Here is a 20370-nt window from a genome sequence, read left to right on the forward strand (position 1 = left end):
ATTAAGAATGAAACAGGAGATCCATTACATATTCTACAGACATCAAAGGCGGTGAGAGGTGAAGCCAGCTGGACTTCCCAGGTGGAGTGGGGACTTGGAGAACTTTTCTGTCTAGCTAGGGGATTGTAAACACACCAATCAGCGCTGTGTGTCTAGCTAAAGGATTGTAAATGCACCAATCAGCACTCTATAAAATGGGTCAATCGGCACTCTGTAAAATGGACCAATCAGCGCTCTGTAAAATGGACCAATCAGCATGATGTGGGTGGAGACAAATAAAGGAATAAAAACTGGCCACCCCAGCCAGCAGCAGCAACCCGCGTGGGTCCATGCTGTGGAAGCTTTGTTCTTTCGCTCTTCACAATAAATCTTGCTGCTGTTCACTCTTTGGGTCCATGCCACCTTTAAGAGCTGTAACACTCACTGCAAAGGTCCGCAGCTTCATTCTTGAAGTCAGCGAGACCAAGAACCCAGAAGGAACCAACTCCGGACGCATCTTGGTGACCCAAATGGTACTATTGCCAAGTGGTGAGTAGCATCGGACCTCTTTCGCTTGCTATTCTGTCCTGTTTTTTCCTAGAATTTGGGGGCTAAACACCGGCACTTGTCAGCCAGTTAAAAGTGACTAGTGTGGCCACTGGACTAAAGACACAGGTGTCAGGCTTTCTGGGAAAGAGCTTTCTAACAACCCCCAACTCTTTGGAGTTGGGAGTGTTGGTTTGCCTGGAACCAGCTTCTGCTTTTCCTGTACTTCTGGGCTGAACCGAGGGTCGACAGAGGAAAGCCATTCAACTCCGGGGTCCCAACAAAATGTTGGTTGACCCTGTAGCCATGAGCGGAACTCTCAAAGTCACATCACTCGAGTGAGACTTGCCCATCTATCCTATCTATCCTGACCCTTGCCTCCTGGATCCTAATGCCTGTCAGACAAACTTCCTCTCACCTCTCTTCTCCAGGCTAGTACCACTTCTAAAAACCACTCCCTGTCTCTGGTGCTTTTCTAGTTTCTCCTATAAGAATGATTTCTAGTATAAACTTCAGGAATCTGCTCCCTTCATTAGGCACCCAGGCTCACCAGTCAGAAAGACATAATATTTGCCCAAAACCCTGTCGGGGGGGTTTCTATCTGGAATTTTAGGATCCCTCCTCAGACTAGCAGGCCTAACAAAAGTTATTCCTGAAGGAAGGATATGGGGAGGCTCAGAAATGATATCCCTCCTATTCACATGAGGAGAAGTGAGGACAAAAGGCGTCACTCTTCCAACCCTGGAGATTCCTTCCCTCCCTCAGTGGTGGCCCTCCACTTCATTTTTGGGGCACAACACCTTTATAGGACAGGAGTAAGGTCTCAGTACTAACAGGAGAACACTTAGGACTCTAACAGGTTTTCGAGAATGTGTCGGTAAGGGTCACTAAATCCGACCTTCCTCAGTCCTCTTTGGGGTCTAAGAGGAAAAGTAATGTTTCTGCTGCTGCGTCGGTGAGCACAACTATTCTGATCAGCAGGGTCCAGGGGCTGTGGTGGGTTCTTGGGCAAGAGGAGTTTCTGCTGCTGCGTCGGTGAGCACAACTATTCCGATCAGCAGGGTCCAGGGACCATTGCAGTTTCTTGGGTGGGGTGAGGGAAAACAAACAAACCAAAACTGTGGGTGGTTTTTTCTTTCAGATGGGAAACACTCAAGCACCAACAGGCTCACCCTTGAAATGCATCCTAAGCCATTGGGACAAATTTGACCCCCAAACCCTGAAAAAGAAGCAACTTTTTTTTTTCTGCACTACAGCCTGCCCCGATATTCTCTCTATTCTAGGGGAAAATGGCAACCTGAGGGAAGTATAAATTACAATACTGTCCTGAAGCTTGACCTTTTCTGTAAGAGGGAAGGCAAATGGAGTGAAATACCTTATGTCCAAGCTTTCTTTTCATTGAAGGAGAATCCATAACTGTGCAAAGCTTTCAATTTACATCCCATAGGAGGACCTCTCAGCTTACCCCCATATCCTAGCCACCCTATAGCTCCCCTTGCTGTTAATGATAAGCCTTCTCTAATCTCCCCCACCCAGAAAGAAACAAGCAAAGAAATCTCTAAAGGACCACAAAAACCCCCAGGCTATCAGTTATGTCCCCTTCAAGCTGTAGGGGGAGAGGAATTTGGCCCAACCTGGTTACATGTCCCCTTCTCCCTCTCTGGTTTAAAGGCAGATCAAGGCAGACCTGGGGAGGTTTTCGGATGATCCTGATAGGTATACAGATGTCCTACAGGGTCTAGGGCAAACCTTCAACCTCGCTTGGAGAGATGTCATGCTATTGTTAGATCAAACCCTGGTCTTTAATGAAAAGAATGTGGATTTAGCTGTAGCCAGAGAGTTTGGAGATACCTGGTATCTTAGTCAAGTAAATGATAGAATGACAGTCAAAGAAAGGGGCAAATTCCCTACCGGTCAGCAAACTGTCCCCAGTATGGATCCCCACTGGGACCTCGACTCTGATCATGGGGACTAGAGTCACAAACATCTACTGACCATGTTCTAGAAGGACTAAGGAGAATTAGGAAAAAGCCCATGAATTATTCAACGATGTCCACCATAACTCAGGGAAAGGAAGAAAATTCTTCTGCCTTCCTTGAGCAGCTACAGGCCTTAAGAAAATATACTCCCCTGTTACCTGACTCACTCGAGGGTCAATTGATCCTAAAAGATAAGTTTATTACCCAATCAGCCACAGATATCAAGAGAAACCTCCAGAAGTGAGCCCTGGGCCCTGAACAAAATCTGGAGGCATTATTAAACCTGGCAACCTCGGTGTTCTGTAATAGAGACCAAGAGGAACAGGCCAAAAAGGAAAAGCGAGATCAGAGAAAGGCCGCAGCCTTAGCCATGGCCCTCAGACAAACAAACCTTGGTGGTTGAGAGAGGACAGAAAATGGAGCAGGCCAATCACCCGGTAGGGCTTGTCATCACTGTGGTTTGCAAGGACACTTTAAAAAAGATTGTTCAACAAGAAACAAGCTGCCCACTTGCCCATGTCTACTATGCCGAGGTAATCACTGTAAAGCACACTGCCCCAGAGGGCAAAGGTTCTCTGGGCCAGAAGCCCCCAACCAGATGATCCAGCAACAGGACTGAGGGTGCCCAGGGCAAGCGCCAGCTCATGTCATCACCCTCACTGAGCTCTGGGTGCGTTTAACCATTGAGGGTCAGGAAATTGACTTCCTCCTGGACACTGGCGCGGCTTTCTCAATGTTAATCTCCTGTCCTCAAGGTCTGTTACCATCAGAGGAATTCTGGGACAGCCACCTCCTCAGTTGTAATTGGGAGACTTCGCTCTTTTCACATGCCTTTCTTGTTATGCCTGAAAGTCCCACACCCTTATTAGGGAGGGATATATTAACCAAAGCTGGAGCTATTATCTACATGAATATGGGGAACAAGTTACCCATTTGTTGTCCCCTGCTTAAGGAGGGAATCAACCCTGAAGTCTGGGCATTGGAAGGACAATTCAGAAGGGCAAAAAATGTCCACCCGATCCAAATCAGGCTAAAAGACCCCACCACTTTTCATTACCAAAGGCAATATCCCTTAAAGCCTGAAGCTCATAAAGGATTACAGGATATTGTTAGACATTTAAAAGCTCAAGGCTTAGTAAGAAAATGCAGCAGTCCTTGCAACACCCCAATTCTAGGAGTACAAAAACTGAACGGTCAGTGGAGACTAGTGCAAGATCTTAGACTCATCAGTGAGGCAGTAATTCCTCTGTACTCAGCTCTACCCAACCCCTATACCCTGCTGTCTGAAATACCAGAGGAAGCAGAATGGTTCACTGTTCTGGACCTCAAGGATGCCTTCTTCTATATTCCTCTGCACTCCAACTCCCAGTTTCTCTTTGCCTTTGAGGATCCCACAGACCACACATCCCAACTTACATGGATGGTCTTGCCCCAAGGGTTTAGGGATATCCCTCATCTGTTTGGTTAGGCACTGGCCCAAGATGTAGGCTACTTCTCAAGTCCAGGCACTCCAGTCCTTCAGTATGTGTATGATTTACTTTTGGCTACCAGTTTGGATGCCTCATGCCAGCAGGCTACTCTAGATGTCTTGAACTTTCTAGCTAATCAATGGGAACAAGGCATCTAAATTGAAGGCCCAACTCTGCCTACGACAAGTCAAATATCTAGGCCTAATCTTAGCCAGAGGAACCAGGGCCCTCAGCAAGGAAGGAATACAGCCTATACTGGTTTATCCTCGCCCTAAGACATTAAAACAGTTGCAGGGGTCCCTTGGAATCATCGGCTTTTGCTGAGTATGAATCCCTGGATACAGCGAGATAGCCAGGCCCCTCTATACTCTAATCAAGGAGACCCAGAGGGCAAGTACTCATCTAGTAGAATGGGAACCAGAGGCAGAAACAGCCTTCAAAATCTTAAAGCAGGCCATAGTACAAGCTCTAGCCTTAAGCCTTCCCACAGGACAAAATTTCTCTTTATACATCACAGAGAGAGCAGGAATAGCTCTTGGAGTCCTTACTCAGACTCGTGGGATAACCCCACAACCAGTGGCATACCTAAGTAAGGAAATAAATATGGTAGCAAAAGGCTGGCCTCACTGTTTATGAGTAGTTGCAGTGGTGGCTGTATTAGTATCAGAGGCTATCAAAATAATACAAGGAAAGGATTTCACTGTCTGGACTACTCATGATGTAAATGGCATACTAAGTGCCAAAGGAAGTTTATGGCTGTCAGACAACTGCCTGCTCAGATACCAGGCACTACTTCTTGATGGACCAGTGCTTCAAATACGCACGTGTGTGGCCCTCAACCCTGCCACTTTTCTCCCAGAGGATGGAGAACCAGTCGAGCATGATTGCCAACAAATTTTAGTCCAGACTTATGCCACCTGAGAGGCTCTCTTAGAAGTCCCCTTAGCTAATCCTGACCTTAACCTATATACCGATGGAAGTTCATTTGTGAAGAATGAGACATGAAAGGCAGGTTATGCCATAGTTAGTGATGTAACAGTACTTGAAAGTAAGCCTCTTCCCGCAGGGACCAGCGCCCAGTTAGCAGAACTACTGGCACTTACCCAAGCCTTAGAACTGGGAAAGGGAAAAAGAATAAATGTGTATACAGAGAGCAGATATGCTTATCTACTCCTACATGCCCATGCTGCAATATGGAAAGAAAGAGAATGCCTAACCTCTGGGAGAACCCCCATTAAATATCACAAGGAAACCATGGAGTTATTGTGTGCAGTGCAAAAACCCAAGGAAGTGGTAGTCTTACACTGCTGAAGCCATCAAAAGGGGAAGGAGAGGGGAGAACAGCAGCATAAGTGGCTGGCAGAGGCAGAAAAAGACAAATAGAAAGAAAGAGAGAGAAAGAGGAGGAGACAAAGAGACAATGATGGAGCCAGAGAGAGAGAAAGAGAGAGACAGAGAAGGAAAGACAGAAAAAGAGAGAGATAGAAGTAGTAAAGAAAAAACAGTGTACCCTATTCCTTTAAAAGCCAGGGTAAATTTCTGTCTACCCAGCCAAAGCATATTCTTCTTATGTGGAGCTTCAACCTATATCTGCCTCCCCACCAACTGGACAAGCACCTGCACCTTAGTCTTCCTAAGTCCCAACATTAATATTGCTCCAGGAAATCAGACCCTATCAGTGCCCCTCAAAGCTCTAGTGCATCAGTGCAGGGCCATACAACTAATACCCCTACTTATAGGTTAGGAATGGCCACTGCTACAGGAACCAGAAGAGCAGTTTTGTCCACTTCAGTATCCTACTACCACACACTCTCAAAGGATTTCTCAGACAGTTTGCAAGAAATAACGAAATCTATCCTCACTCTACAATCCCAAATAGACTCTTTGGCAGCAGAGACTCTCCAAAACTGCCAAGGCCTAGACCACCTCTTTGCTGAAAAATGAGGACTCTGCACCTTCTTAGGGGAAGAATGTTGTTTTTACACTAACCAGGCAGAGATAATACGAGATACCCCCCGGCATTTACAGGAAAAGGCTTCTGAAATCAGACAACGCCTTTGAAACTCTTATACCAACCTCTGAAGTTGGGTGACATGGCTTCTCCCCTTTCTAGGTCCCATGACAGACATCTTGCTATTACTCGCCTTTGGGCCCTGTATTTTTAACCTCCTTGTCAAATTTGTTTCCTCTAGGATGGAGACCATGAAACTACAGATGGTCTTACAAATGGAACCCCAAATGAGCTCAACTAACAACTTATACTGAAGACCCCTGTACTGACCTGCTGTCCCTTTAACTGGCCTAAAGAGTTCCCCTCTGGAGGACACTACAACTGCAGAGCCCTTTCTTTGCCCCTATCCAGCAGGAAGTAGCTAGAGCAGTCATCGCCCAATTCCCAACAGCAGTTGGGGTGTCCTGTTTAGAGGGGGGATTGAGAGGTGAAGCCAGCTGAACTTCCTGGGTTGGGTGAGGACTTGGACAACTTTTCTGTCTAGCTAGAGGACTGTAAATGCACCAATCAGCACTCTAAGTCTAGCTAAAGGATTGTAAATGCACCAATCAGCACTCCGTAAAAACGCACCAATCAACGCTCTGTGTCTAGCTAAAGGATTGCAAATGCACCAATCAGTACTCTGTAAAAACACATCAATCAGTGCTCTGTGTCTAGCTAAAAGATTGTAAAAGCACCAATCAGCACTCTGTAAAATGGACCAATCAGCACTCTATAAAATGGACCAATCAGCAGGACGTGGGTAGGGACAAATAAGGGAATAAAAGCTGGCCACCTCAGCCAGCAGCAGCAACCCGCTCAGGTCCCCTTCCACGCTGGGAAGCTTTGTTCTTTTGCTCTTCACAATAAATCTTGCTGCTGCTCACTCTTCGTGTCCATGCCACCTTTAAGAGCTATAACACTCACCATGAAGGTCTGCGGCTTTATTCTTGAAGTCAGCGAGACCAAGAACCCACCAGAAGGAACCAACTCTGGACGCAGTAGTATTCTCTGATTATTTAAAAGTCTACATGCATATTAACAAGTCTATATATGTAAATTTGACAAATTAGATGAAATGGACCAATTGCTCAGAAAATACAAACTACCACAAATTACTTATATGAAATAGATAATTCAGATTTGTAACTATGAAGGAAATTGAATTTGTAATCTTAAAACTCCTAAAAATGAAATCTCCACATCCAGATGGTTTCACTGGGGAACTTTACCAAACATTTAAAAAAAGAATTAACACCAATTCTATACAATCTTTTCCAGAAAATAAAAGAGGCATGAATATTTCCCAATTCATTTTAGGAGGTTAGTATTGTCTTACTACCAAAACCAGGTAAAGACAGTGCAAAAAGAAAACTAAAGATCTATATCCCTCATGATATAAACACAAGAATTCTTAACAAAGTATTAGCAAATTGAATTCAGCATATAATTATATTCTCTGACCAAGAGAGATTTATACCAGGGTTGCAAGGCTGATGTAGTTTTTGAAAATCAATCAGTGTAATTCATCCCATTAACAGGCTAAAAATGAAGAGCCACATGCATATCAATCGATGCAGAAAAAAAATTTGACAAAATCAGCACCCATTCATCATAAAAACTCAGAAAAATAAGACTAGGAGATAATTTCCCTAGCATGATAAAAAGCATCTTAAAAAAAAAAAAAAAAAAAAACCCTACAGCTAACGTTATATTTGGTAAAAAATGAGGTTTTTCTCCTAAGATCAGAAATAAGGCAAATATGTCCACACTCACCAATCTTATTCAAAATAGTGGCAAAAGTTAATAAGAAATAAGGCAAGGAAAGAAAATTTAAAAGCATGCAAATAAGGAAGACATAAATAAAACTATTTCTATTTTAAAATTACATGATTGTCTACATAGAAAGTGAAAAGTAATCAACAAAAATACTCCAAGAAATAAATGAGTTCAGCAAGTTTGCAGGATACAAGATAAATACACAAAAATCAACTGTATTTTTATATACTAGCAATAAACACAGGGACACAGAAATGAAAAATACTTGTACTGTTTATAAATTGCTCAATAAAAATGAACTACTTAAGGTATAAATTTAACAAAACATAAACAATATCCTTTATGTTCCCAAAACTAAACAATGTTAATAAAAAGTATCAAAGAAGATCTAAAGAAATGGCAAAACAGATCTGCTTCAGCCCCTCTGAGCCAGAAGCCTCTTGCACAGTTCCTGAACTTCACCAGGCCTGAGTGCATGCCTTTGGCTTTGTTTATAAACATTTGGGGATATTTTTGAGGTAATTTGATGTAGTTCCATGGTTTTCAACTCACAAGTCCCTGAAGTCCCTGTTAAAAATGCACATTCTTCCAAGATTGCTGAATAGGAACAGCTCCAGTCTTCAGGTCCCAGGGTGATCAACGTAGAAGACAGGTGATTTCTGCATTGCCAACTGAGGTACCAGGTTCATCTCACTGCGACTGGTTGGACAGTGGGCAAGCCAAAGCAGAGCAGCGCATCGCCTCACCCGGGATGTGCAAGGGGTCAGGGGATTTCCTTTTCCTATCCAAGGGAAGCCGTGACAGATGGTACCTGGAAAATTGGACACTTCTGCCCAAATACTGAGCTTTTCCAAGGGTCTTAGCAAATGGCACACCAGGAGATTACATCCCGCGCCTGGCTTGGTGGGTCACATGCCCACCAAGCCTTGCTCACTGCTACTGCAGCAGTTTGAGATCAACCTGCGACGCAGCAGCCTGGCAGGGGGAGGGGCGTCCATTATTGCTGAGACTTGAGTACATAAACAAAGCAGCCCAGGAAGCTCAAACTGGGCAGAATCCACTGCAGCTCAGCCAGGCCTGCCGCCTCTGTAGACTCCATCTCTGGGGCAGGGCATAGCTGAATAAAAGGCAGTAGAAACTTCTGCAGACTTGAATGTCCCTGTCTGACAGCTCTGAAGAGAGCAGTGGTTCTCCCAGTACAGTGTTTGAGCTCAGAGAATGGACAGACAGCGGGTGGGTCCCTGAACCCACGTAGCCTAATTGGGAGCCAACTCCCTGTAGGGGCTGACTGACACCTCATACAGGTGGGTGCCCCTCTGGGACAAAGCTTCCAGAGGAAGGATCAGGCAGCACTATTTGCTGTTCCGCAATATTTGCTGTTCTGCAGCCTCTCCTGGTGATACCCAGGAACACAGGGTCTGCAGTGGACCTCCAGCAAACTCCAACAGACCTGCAGCTGAGGGACCTGACTGTTACAAGAAAAACTAACAAACAGAAAGGAATAGCATCAACATCAATAAAAAGGACATCCACACCAAAACCCGATCTATAGGTCACCAACATCAAACACCAAAAGTAGATAAAACCACAAAGATGGGGAGAAACCAGAGCAGGAAAGCTGAAAATTCTAAAAACCAGAGCACCTCTTCTCCTCCAAAGGATTGCAGCTCCTCGCCAGCAACAGAACAAAGTTGGATGGAGAAAGACTTTGGTGAGCTGACAGAAGAAGGCTTCAGAAGGTCAGTAATACCAAACTCCTCCGACCTAAAGAAGGATGTTCGAACCCATTGAAAGGAAGCTAAAAATCTTGAGAAAAGATTAGATGAATGGCTAACTAGAATAAGCAGTGTAGAGAAGACCTTAAATGACCCAATGGAGCTGAAAACTATGGCACAAGAACTGCACAACAGATGCACAAGTTTCAATAGCCAATTCGATCAAGTGGAAGAAAGGGTATCAATGATTGGAGATCAAATCAATGAAATAAAGCAAGAAGAGAAGTTTAGAGAAAAAGGAGTAAAAAGAAATGAACAAAACCTCCAAGAAATATGGGACTATGTGAAAAGACCAAATCCACGTTTGAGTGATGTATCTGAAAGTGACAGGAGAATGGAACCAAGCTGGAAAATGCTTTTTGGGATATTATCCAGGAGAACTTCCCCAACCTAGCGAGGCAAGCCAACATTCAAATTCAGGAAGTACAGAGAATGCCACAAAGATAGTCCTCAAGAAGAGCAACTGCAAAACACATAATTGTCAGATTCACCAAGGTTGAAATGAAGGAAAAAATGTTAAGGGCAGCCAGAGAGAAAGGTCAGGTTACCTACAAAGGGAAGCCCATCAGACTAACAGCAGATCTCTTTGCAGAAACTCTACAAGCCAGAAGAGAGTGAGGGCCAACATTCAACATTCTTAAAGAAAAGAATTTTAAACCCAGAATTTCATATCCGGCCAAACTAAGTTTCATTAGTGAAGGAGAAAAAAAGTCCTTTACAGACAAGCAAATGCTGAGAGATTTTGTCACCACCAGGCCTGCCTTACAAGAGCTCCTGAAGGAAGCACTAAACATGGAAAGGAACAACCAGTACCAGCTATTGCAAAAACATGCCAACTTGTAAAGACCATTGATGCTAGGAAGAAACTGCACCAACTAACAGGCAAAATAACCAGCTAACATCATAATGACAGGATCAAATTCACACATAACAATATTAACCTTAAATGTAAATGGGCTAAATGCCCCAATTAAAACACACAGACTGGTAAATTGGATGAAGAGTCAAGACCTATCAGTGTGTTGTATTCAGGAAACCCATCTCATGTGCAGAGATACACATAGGCTCAAAATAAAGGGATGGAGGAAGATCTACCAAGCAAATGGAAAGCAAAAAAAAGCAGGGGTTGCAATCCTATTCTCTGATAAAACAGACCTTAAACCAACAAAGATCAAAAGAGACAAAGAAGGCCATTACATAATGGTAAAGGGATCAATTCAGCAAGAAGAGCTAACTATCCTAAAATATACATGCACCCAATACAGGAACACCGAGATTCATAAAGCAAGTCCTTAGAGACTTACAAAGAGACTTAGACTCCCACACAATAATAATGGGAGACTTTAACACCCCACTGTCAACATTAGACAGATCAACGAGACAGAAGGTTAACAAGGATATCCAGGACTTGAACTCAGCTCTGCACCAAGCAGACCTAAAAGAGATCTACAGAACTCTCCACCCCAAATCAACAGAATATACATTCTTCTCAGCACTGACTCGCACTTATTCCAAAATTGACCAGATAGTTGGAAGTAAAGCACTCCTCAGCAAATGTAAAAAAAGAGATATCACAACAAACTGTCTCTCAGACCATAGTGCAATCAAATTAGAACTCAGGATTAAGAAAGTCACTCAAAACTGCACAACTACATGGAAATTGAACAACCTGCTCCTGAATGACTACTGGGCAAATAACAGAATGAAGGCAAAAATAAAGATGTTCTTTGAAACCAATGAGAACAAAGACACAATGTACTGGAATCTCCGGGACACATTTAAAGCAGTGTGTAGAGGGAAATTTATAGCACTAAATGCCCCAAGAGAAAGCAGGAAGGATCTAAAATTGATACCCTAACATCACAATTAAAACAACTAGAGAAGCAAGAGCAAACAAATTCAAAAACTAGGAGAAGGCAAGAAATAACCAAGATCAGAGCAGAACTGAAGAAGACAGAGACACAAAAAAACTCTTCAAAAAATCAATGAATCTTGGAGCTGGTTTTTTGAAAAGCTCAACAAAATTGATAGACCACTAGCAAGACTAATAAAGAAGAAAAGAGAGAGGAATCAAATAAACACAATAAAAAATGATAAAGGGGATATCATCACCGACCCCACATAAATACAAACTACCATCAGATAATACTACAAACACCTCTACGCAAATAAACTAGAAAATCTAGAAGAAATGGATAAATTCCTGGACACATACACACTCCCAAGACTAAACCAGGAAGAAGGTGAATCCCTGAATAGATCAATAACAGGCTCTGAAATTGAGGCAATAATTAATAGCCTACCAAACAAACAAAGTCCAGGACCAGATGGATTCACAGCCGAATTCTACCAGACGTACAAAGAGGAGCTGGTACCATTCCTTCTAAAACTATTGCAACCAATAGAAAAAGAGGGAATCCTCTCTAACTCATTTTATGAGGCCAGCATCATCCTGATACCGAAGCCTGGCAGAGACACAACAAAAAAAGAGAATTTTGGACCAATATCCTGGATGAACATTGATGCAAAAATCCTCAGTTAAATAGTGGCAAACCAAATCCAGCAGCACATCAAAAAGCTTACCCACCACTCTCAAGTAGGCTTTATCTGTGAGATGCAAGGCTGGTTCAACATACCACAAATCAGTAAACATAATCCATCACATAAACAGAACCAAAGACAAAAACCGTATGATTATCTCAATAGATGCATAAAAGGCCTTCAACAAAATTCAACAGCCCTTCATGCTAAAAACTCTCAATAAACTCGGTATTGATGGAACGTATCTGAAAATAATAAGAGCTACTTATGTCAAACCCACAGCCAATATCATACTGAATGGGCAAAAACTGGAAGCATTCCCTTTGAAAACTGGCGCAAGACACGGATGCCCTCTCTCACCAATCCTATTCAACATAGTGTTGGAAGTTCTGGCCAGGGCAATCAGGCAGGAAAAAGAAATAAAGGGCATTCAATTAGGAAAAGAGGAAGTCAAAATGTCCCTGTTTGCAGATGACATGATTGTATATTTAGAAAACCCCATTGTCTCAGCCCAAAATCTCCTTAAGCTGATAAGCAACTTCAGCAAAGTCTCAGGATACAAAATTAATGTGCAAAAATCACAAGCATTCTTACACACCAACAACAAACGGAGAGCTAAATCATGAGTGAACTCCCATTCACAGTGGCTACAAAGAAAATAAAATACCTAGGAATCCAACTTACAAGGGATGTGAAGGACCTCTTCAAGGAGGACTACAAACCACTGCTCAACGACATAAAAGAGGACATAAACAAGTGGAAGAACATTCCATGCTCATGGATAGGCAGAATCAATATCGTGAAAATGGCCACACAGCCCAAGATACTCTGTAGATTCAATGCCATCCCCATCAAGCAATCAATGACTTTCTTCACAAAGTTGGAAATAACTACTTTAAAGTTCGTGTGGAACCAGAAAAGAACCCACATTGTCAAGACAATCCTAAGCAAAAAGAACAAAGCTGGAGGCATCACACTACCTGACTTCAAACTATACTACAAGGCTACAGTAACCAAAACAGAGATATGGACCAATGGAACAGAACAGAGGCCTCAGAAATAACACCACACATCTACAACCATCTGATCTTTGACAAACCTGACAAAAACAAGAAATGGGGAAAGCATTCCCTATTTAATAAATGGTGCTGGGAAAACTGGCTAGCCATATGTAGAAAGCTGAAACTGGATCCCTTCCTTTCATCGTATACAAAAATTAATTCAAGATGGGTTAAAGACTTGAATGTTAGACCTAAAACCATAAAAACCCTAGAAGAAAACCTAGGCAATACCATTCAGGACATAGGCATGGACAAGGACGAGGACTTCATGACTAAAACACCAAAAGCAATGGCAGTAAAAGTCAAAATAGACAAATGGGATCTAATTAAACTAAAGAGCTTCTGCACAGCAAAAGAAATGACCATCAGAGTTAACAGGCAACCTACAGAATGGGAGAAAATTTTTGCAATCTACCCATCTGACAAAAGGCTGATGACCAGAATCTACAAAGAACTTAAACAAATTTACAAGAAGCAAACAAACAAGCCCATCAAAAAGTGGGCAAAGGATATAAACAGACACTTATCAAAAGAAGACATTTATGCAGCCAACAGACACATGAAAAAACGCTCATCATCACTGGTCATCAAAGAAATGCAAATCAAAACCACAATGAGATACCATCTCACACCAGTTAGAATGGCGATCATTAAAAAGTCAGGAAACAACAGGTGCTAGAGAGGATATGGAGAAATAGGAATGCTTTTACACTGTTGGTGGTACTGTAAACTAGTTCAACCATTGTGGAAGATACTGTGGCGATTCCTCAAAGATCTGGAACTAGAAATACCATTTGACCCAGCCATCTCATTACTGGGTATATACCCAAAGGGTTATAAATCATGCTACTCTAAAGACACGTGCACATGTATGTTTACTGCAGCACTATTCACAATAGCAAAGCCTTGGAACCAGCCCAAATGTCTATCAATGATAGACTGGATAAAGAAAATGTGGCACATACACACCATGGAATACTATGCAGCCATAAAAAAGGATGGATTCAAGTTCCTTGCAGGGACATGGATGCAGTTGGAAACCATCTCCGAGCAAACTATCACAAGGACAGAAAACCAAGCACCACATGTTCTCATTAATATGTGGGAATTGAACAATGAGAACACTTGGACACAGGGCAGGGAACATCACACCCTGGGGCCTGTCATGGGGTGAGGGGCTGGGGGAGGGATAGCATTAGGAGAAATACCTAATGTAAATGACAAGTTAATGGGTGCAGCACACCAACATGGTACATGTATACCTATGTAACAAACTTGCACATTGTTCACATGTATCCTAGAACTTAAAGTATTTTTAAAAGAAGAGCAACAGCAAAACATAGTGTGTTCATGGGTTAGAAGACAACTTAATAAAGATATTGATTTTCCCTAAATTAATATACAAGTGTAATGTAATTCCTATCATGGTAAGATGTTTTTGTTGATAGATGTTTTGTTGATAGAGACAAGATTATCCTAAAATGTGTATGGAAAGGTAAAGAAAGTTGCATAGCTAAAATTACTTTGAAAAAGAAAAATAAAGTGAGAGGGCTGGGCGCAGTGGCTCATACCTGTAATCCCAACACTTTGGGAGGCCAAGTGGGTGGATCACAAGGTCAGGTGTTCAAGACCAGCCTGGCCAAGATAGTGAAACTCCGTCTCTACTAAAAATACAAAAAATTAGTCACACATGGTGGTGGGTGCCTGTAATCCCAGCTACTCAGGAGGCTGAGGCAGCTTGAACCTGGGAGGTGAAGGTTCCAGTGAGCCGAGATCGCGCCACTGTACTCCAGCCTAGGCAACAGTGAGAGACTCTGTCTCAAAACCTAACTAACTAAGTAAATAAATAAAGTGAAAAGATTCAGTTTACCTGATTTCAAGACTTAGTATAGAGCTACAGTAATCAAACCTGTATTGTATTGATAGAGAGACAGACACACAGATTAAGGAAACAGGATAGAGAACTCAGAAATACACCCACAAAATAAGCCCAACTGGTTTTTGACAAATGTACAAAAGCAATTCAATGGAGGAAAGATAGCCTTTCAATAAATGGGGCTGGAGCAACTGGACAGACATACATAGGCAAGGAAAAAAACCACACCTTGTCCTACATACCACATTGTATACAAAAATTAACTCAAAATGGATCATTAACTTACCATGTATAAAACTATACAACTTATAGAAAAAAAGTAAGAGGAAAATTTTGGAGTTTAGAGCCAGGCAAAGAGTTCTTAGACTTGACACTAAAAAGACAATCATAAAGGAAAAAACTGATACATTGGACTTTATCAAAATTATAAACCTTTGATCTGCAAAAATATCACATTAAGAGGAAAGACAAGCTACATAGTGAGAGAAAGTATATGCAAATCAGATATCTGAAAAAGCACTAATATATAGAATATGTAAAGAAAAAACTCAACAGTGAAAAAAAAACAATTCAATCAGAAGATGGGAAAAATACATGAAAAGACATTTCACCAAAGAAGATACACAGATGGAAATAAACACATGAAAATATTTTCAACGTTATTAGCCATTAGCAAAATGTAAATTTAGACAACAATGAGATACTACTACATACCTATCAAAATGGCTAGCATAAAAAATAGTGACAAGACCAAGTGCTAGCAAGGATGCAGAGAAACTTAATTACTCATACATTGCTGGTGGTGATGTAAAATGGTACAGTCACTTTGGAAAACAGTTTGGCAATGTTTTAAAAGATGAACCATGCAATTATCATACAACACACCAGTTGCACTACTGGGCATTTATCCAAGAAAAATAAAAACTTACATTCACATAAAAACCTATTCAAAAATATTAGTAGCAGCTATATTTGCAGTAACCTCAAACTAAAAGCAATCCAGATATCTTTCAAAGGGTGAATGTTGAACAAATTGTGGTACATCAATACCATGAAATACTACTCAGCCATGAAAAAGATTGAACTATTTATATACTCAACAACCTGAATGAATCTCTAGAGAATTATGCTGAGTGAAAAAATATAATCCTAAAAGGTTACATTCTTTATAATTCCATTTGTATAAATTATTGAAATAGCAAGGTTATAAAAATGGAGATTGGTGTTTGCTAGAGACTAGAAAGAAGAGGGTGTGGTGATAACAGAATATGAAGGATCCTTATAATGATGGAACTATCCTGTATTTTGACTCTCGTGATGGATACAGGAAACTACATGTGGGATAAAATTGCACAGAACAAAACTTGTATACATGCACACACACAAATGAATACAAGTCAAATTGGGGACCTCAATAATATTGGTGCACTGTATCACTGTAAATATCCAGGTTGATACTGTATTACAGTTTTGAAAGATGTCAACATTGGGGGAAACTGCATAAAGGATACATGGGATCTCTTTGTATTATTTCTTACAACTCTGTCCATCTAAAGTTATCTCAAAGTAAACAATTTAATCAAGAAAGTAATAACTTATGATGGGGATGTCAACGAAAGCACCATGCTGCATGCTTACTGAAACTGCTTATTGATCAAACACATGCCTTTAGGAAGGGAAACAGACTTAGGCAGCCCACCTACTATTATCATAATTTTTTTATTTTTTAATTAAATTTTTATTTTAGGATAAATAACAATCGTATGGGACCACTGTTGAATATGTGGTTCATCACTGACCAAAATGTCATTATACAGCTGAGATGGTCTGGCTGTGTTCCCACCCAAGTCTCACTTGCCTTGTAGTTCCCATAATCCCCTCCTGGTGGGAGGTAACTGAATCACGGGGGTGGTTACCTGCTGTTCTCCTGATAGTGAGTTCTCATGAGATCTAATGGTTTTATACGGGGCTTTTCCTCCTCTTCGCTCTGCACTTCTCCTTGCTGCCACCATGTGAGAAGGACGTGTTTGCTTCCCCTTCCACCATGATGGTAAGTTTCCTGAGGCCTCCCCAGCCCTGCAGAACTGTGAGTCTATTAAACCTTTTTCATTCAGAAACTACCCAGTTTTGGCTGGGTGCGGTGGCTCACACCTGTAATCCCAGCACTTTGGGAGGCCGAGGCAGGTGGATCACCTGAGATCAGGAGTTTGAGACCAGCCTGCCTAACATGGTGAAACCCTGTCTCTACTAAAAATCCAAAAAATAGCCGGGCGTGGTGGCACACTCCTGTAATCCCAGCAAGTCGGGAGGCTAAGGCAGGAGAATTGCTTGAGCCCAGGAGATGGAGGTTGCAGTGAGCCGAGATCACACCACTGCACTCCAGCCTGGCCAACAGAGCAAGACTCTGTCTCAAAAAAACAAAAACAAAAGCCACAAAAAAAACTACCCAGTTTTGGGTATGTCCTTATAGCATAGTGAGAACGAACTCATACAGAAGTGAATGACTGTACTAAAAGTAGTACAGCACAAAACCCGCATACTTTCTAATGAAAAGTATAAATTGGGCTTTTTCATAATATATTATTTTCACCTTAAATATATGTATCATAGTGCTCAATAACAATTTCTTCTACTTTTGCATTTCAGAATATAGGTGTTTCTAAGCTTTTAAACTATTGGAGATCATGAGAAGAACCTTATAAAATCCTACTTAACATTTACGAAAGAATTTGGTCATAAACCACTTTTAAAATGGCCTCCATTATTCACTGTAGCTTGTTTAAGTGGCTTGGATACAATGCCAAGAGTTTCTGAGGCTTTCCTCTTACGCGCCATTGATATGGTTTAGCTCGGGGTCCCCACCTTAACCTCATCTCAAACTGTAAATCCCAACATGTCGAGGGTGGGAGGTGATTGGATCGTGGGGGCAATTTCCCCGGGTTGTTCTTGTGATGGTGAGTTCTCATGAGACCTGATGGTTTTATAAGGGACTCTTCCCACCTCGCTTTGCTCTTCTCTTTCCTGCCACCTTGTGAAGAAAGTGCCTGCTTCCCCTCCCACCATGATTGTAAGTTTACTTTTTCCTTTATAAATTACCCAGTCTTGGGTATTTCTTTACAGCATTGTGAAAATGGACGAATACAATCACACACATTGCCTGTAATTGTAAATTGTTCACTCACATTACTATATTACAAATTGTTCAGTCACATTACTGTATATTATTCCATTGTGTGAATATTCCACAATGTATTTATCTGTTCAGTCCTTGGTGGGCATTTAGGTTACTGGAGTTGTTTTGAAGAGTGGCTGGTACATACTGAACTTTCACCAACTGAACGCTCCGAGGGGACCAGCACCTAGGTGAAAAAACAAGCCTTCCTCATATGCCCTTCCAGCCAGTATACTCCAAGAGTAACTCAAATATTATTTAATTTTTAAAAGTAGTATTTGACTATTAGTTAGCGTTGTTGAGGTCAGAAGAGATCCTGACGCCATCCAAAAACGAAATGTTCTCTTCTCCAGCAAGAGTTGTGCCAGAAAATCATTTGCGATCGATGAAAGTAGATCCTCATTATCTGGAAGAGAGCGTGTTAGCGCTTTGAAATCACTTGTACAAGGGTACGGGTGAGGCCTCGCTGATGAGTCCGTCTCTTTAAATCACTGAGAAAGGCTTCCTATGAGAATGGGTACAGGGCCCCTGGATCTCTGAAGGTAGCTTCCTTGAAAGGGTTCACCTTTATCTCTATTGTCCAAGGAAACAGGGCGTAATCAGACCCTTTTGACCTGAAGGTTTAAATAGAAAAAGTAGCCAACGTTTATATCAGTGTTTTTCAAATGATGGGCCTTAAATCACTAATGGACCACCAGTATTTAAAAATAAAATAAAATGGCAGAATAGAATAGACGAAGATTATAGGAATGTCGATCATATGTAGTAAAGATAAGTTCTGTGATACTTTTGTTTCAAATCTATGTATATGAGTGCCTGTGCCCTTGTGTGTATACTGGATTGAGTAAATATATTTCTCACTGTGGGTTGAGAAAACTGTTCTAGGTGGATCCATAGGAAGGCAAGAGCATCAGGGTTCAGGTCTGACTCAGCTCTTCTCGGGCTGGTGATGTCCTAGAATGTGGATTTGCCTGTAATTCGAAAATGTTGCACCCTTAATGCCACAACACTCAGAGCACTGGAGAGGTGGATACTGATTGCCCTTGGCTCTGAGGGCGTGGGATCATGCTCTGCAAAAGAACTAAGAAAGCTGCGTGGTAACCTGTGTCAGCCAGGCCTCAGGTCAGTAGTGGATAAACATCTGCTGTGGGATCAGGCAGGTCTCACTCCGTGTTGAGGGTATACTGGGACAACTGTGTGAAGCCTCAGGTGGAAATCAGCCTGATCCACCCTTTACAACCTTGAAAGCGCCTGGATTCTCAGACTTTTCAACAAGAGAGATAATCCTTGGAGGAAAATACTGAGCTTCCTGCTTATTCAGCAGATGAGTGCTTAGGCAATTTCTTGGAAAAAATAAAATGATATGAGCATATTTTCACTTTGAGATTATGAGGCTAGTTATACTCAGGAAATGTTCAAGATACAGTTATCTATCAATACCTATATCAAGATATCTATCTATACCTATCTGTCTATTTACATCTCTCTATCTATCTATCCATCTATCTATCTATCTATCTATCTATCTATCTATCTATCTATCTATTTTCCTACCTACTGTATCTGTTTTCCTACCTACTGTTTGCCTATTTACTAAGAAAAATTTAACAATGGCCGGGCGCGGTGGCTCAAGCCTGTAATCCCAGCACTTTGGGAGGCCGAGACGGGCGGATCACGAGGTCAGGAGATCGAGACCATCCTGGCTGACACGGTGAAACCCCGTCTCTACTAAAAAATACGAAAAAACTAGCCGGGCGAGGTGGTGGGCGCCTGTAGTCCCAGCTACTCAGGAGGCTGAGGCAGGAGAATGGCGTGAACCCGGGAGGTGGAGCTTGCAGTGAGCTGAGATCCGGCCACTGCACTCCAGCCTGGGTGGCAGAGCGAGACTCTGTCTCAAAAAAAAAAAAAAAAAAAGAAAAAAGAAAAATTTAACAATAAACTCTAAGTACTGGCATTACAGGCAATTTTCACATGGTTATAAGAACGGATGCTCAATAAATATCTGTTAATGAATAAGTGAATGACATTTCTTCTCTGTGCTTTATGTTTGATTCTAAACTCCATGAAAACAGAGACTATGTCTATTTTTGTTTGATACTGCATTCCTAGAGGCTACATATAATAGGATCTCAAAAATATTTATTGTTTGAACGAAGAATATTTTTAAAAATTTTTAACAGTAAACGTATTAGTTTTAAAATCA

This window comes from Chlorocebus sabaeus, chromosome 20 (assembly GCF_047675955.1).
Source record: "Chlorocebus sabaeus isolate Y175 chromosome 20, mChlSab1.0.hap1, whole genome shotgun sequence".
NCBI lineage: Eukaryota > Metazoa > Chordata > Mammalia > Primates > Cercopithecidae > Chlorocebus > Chlorocebus sabaeus.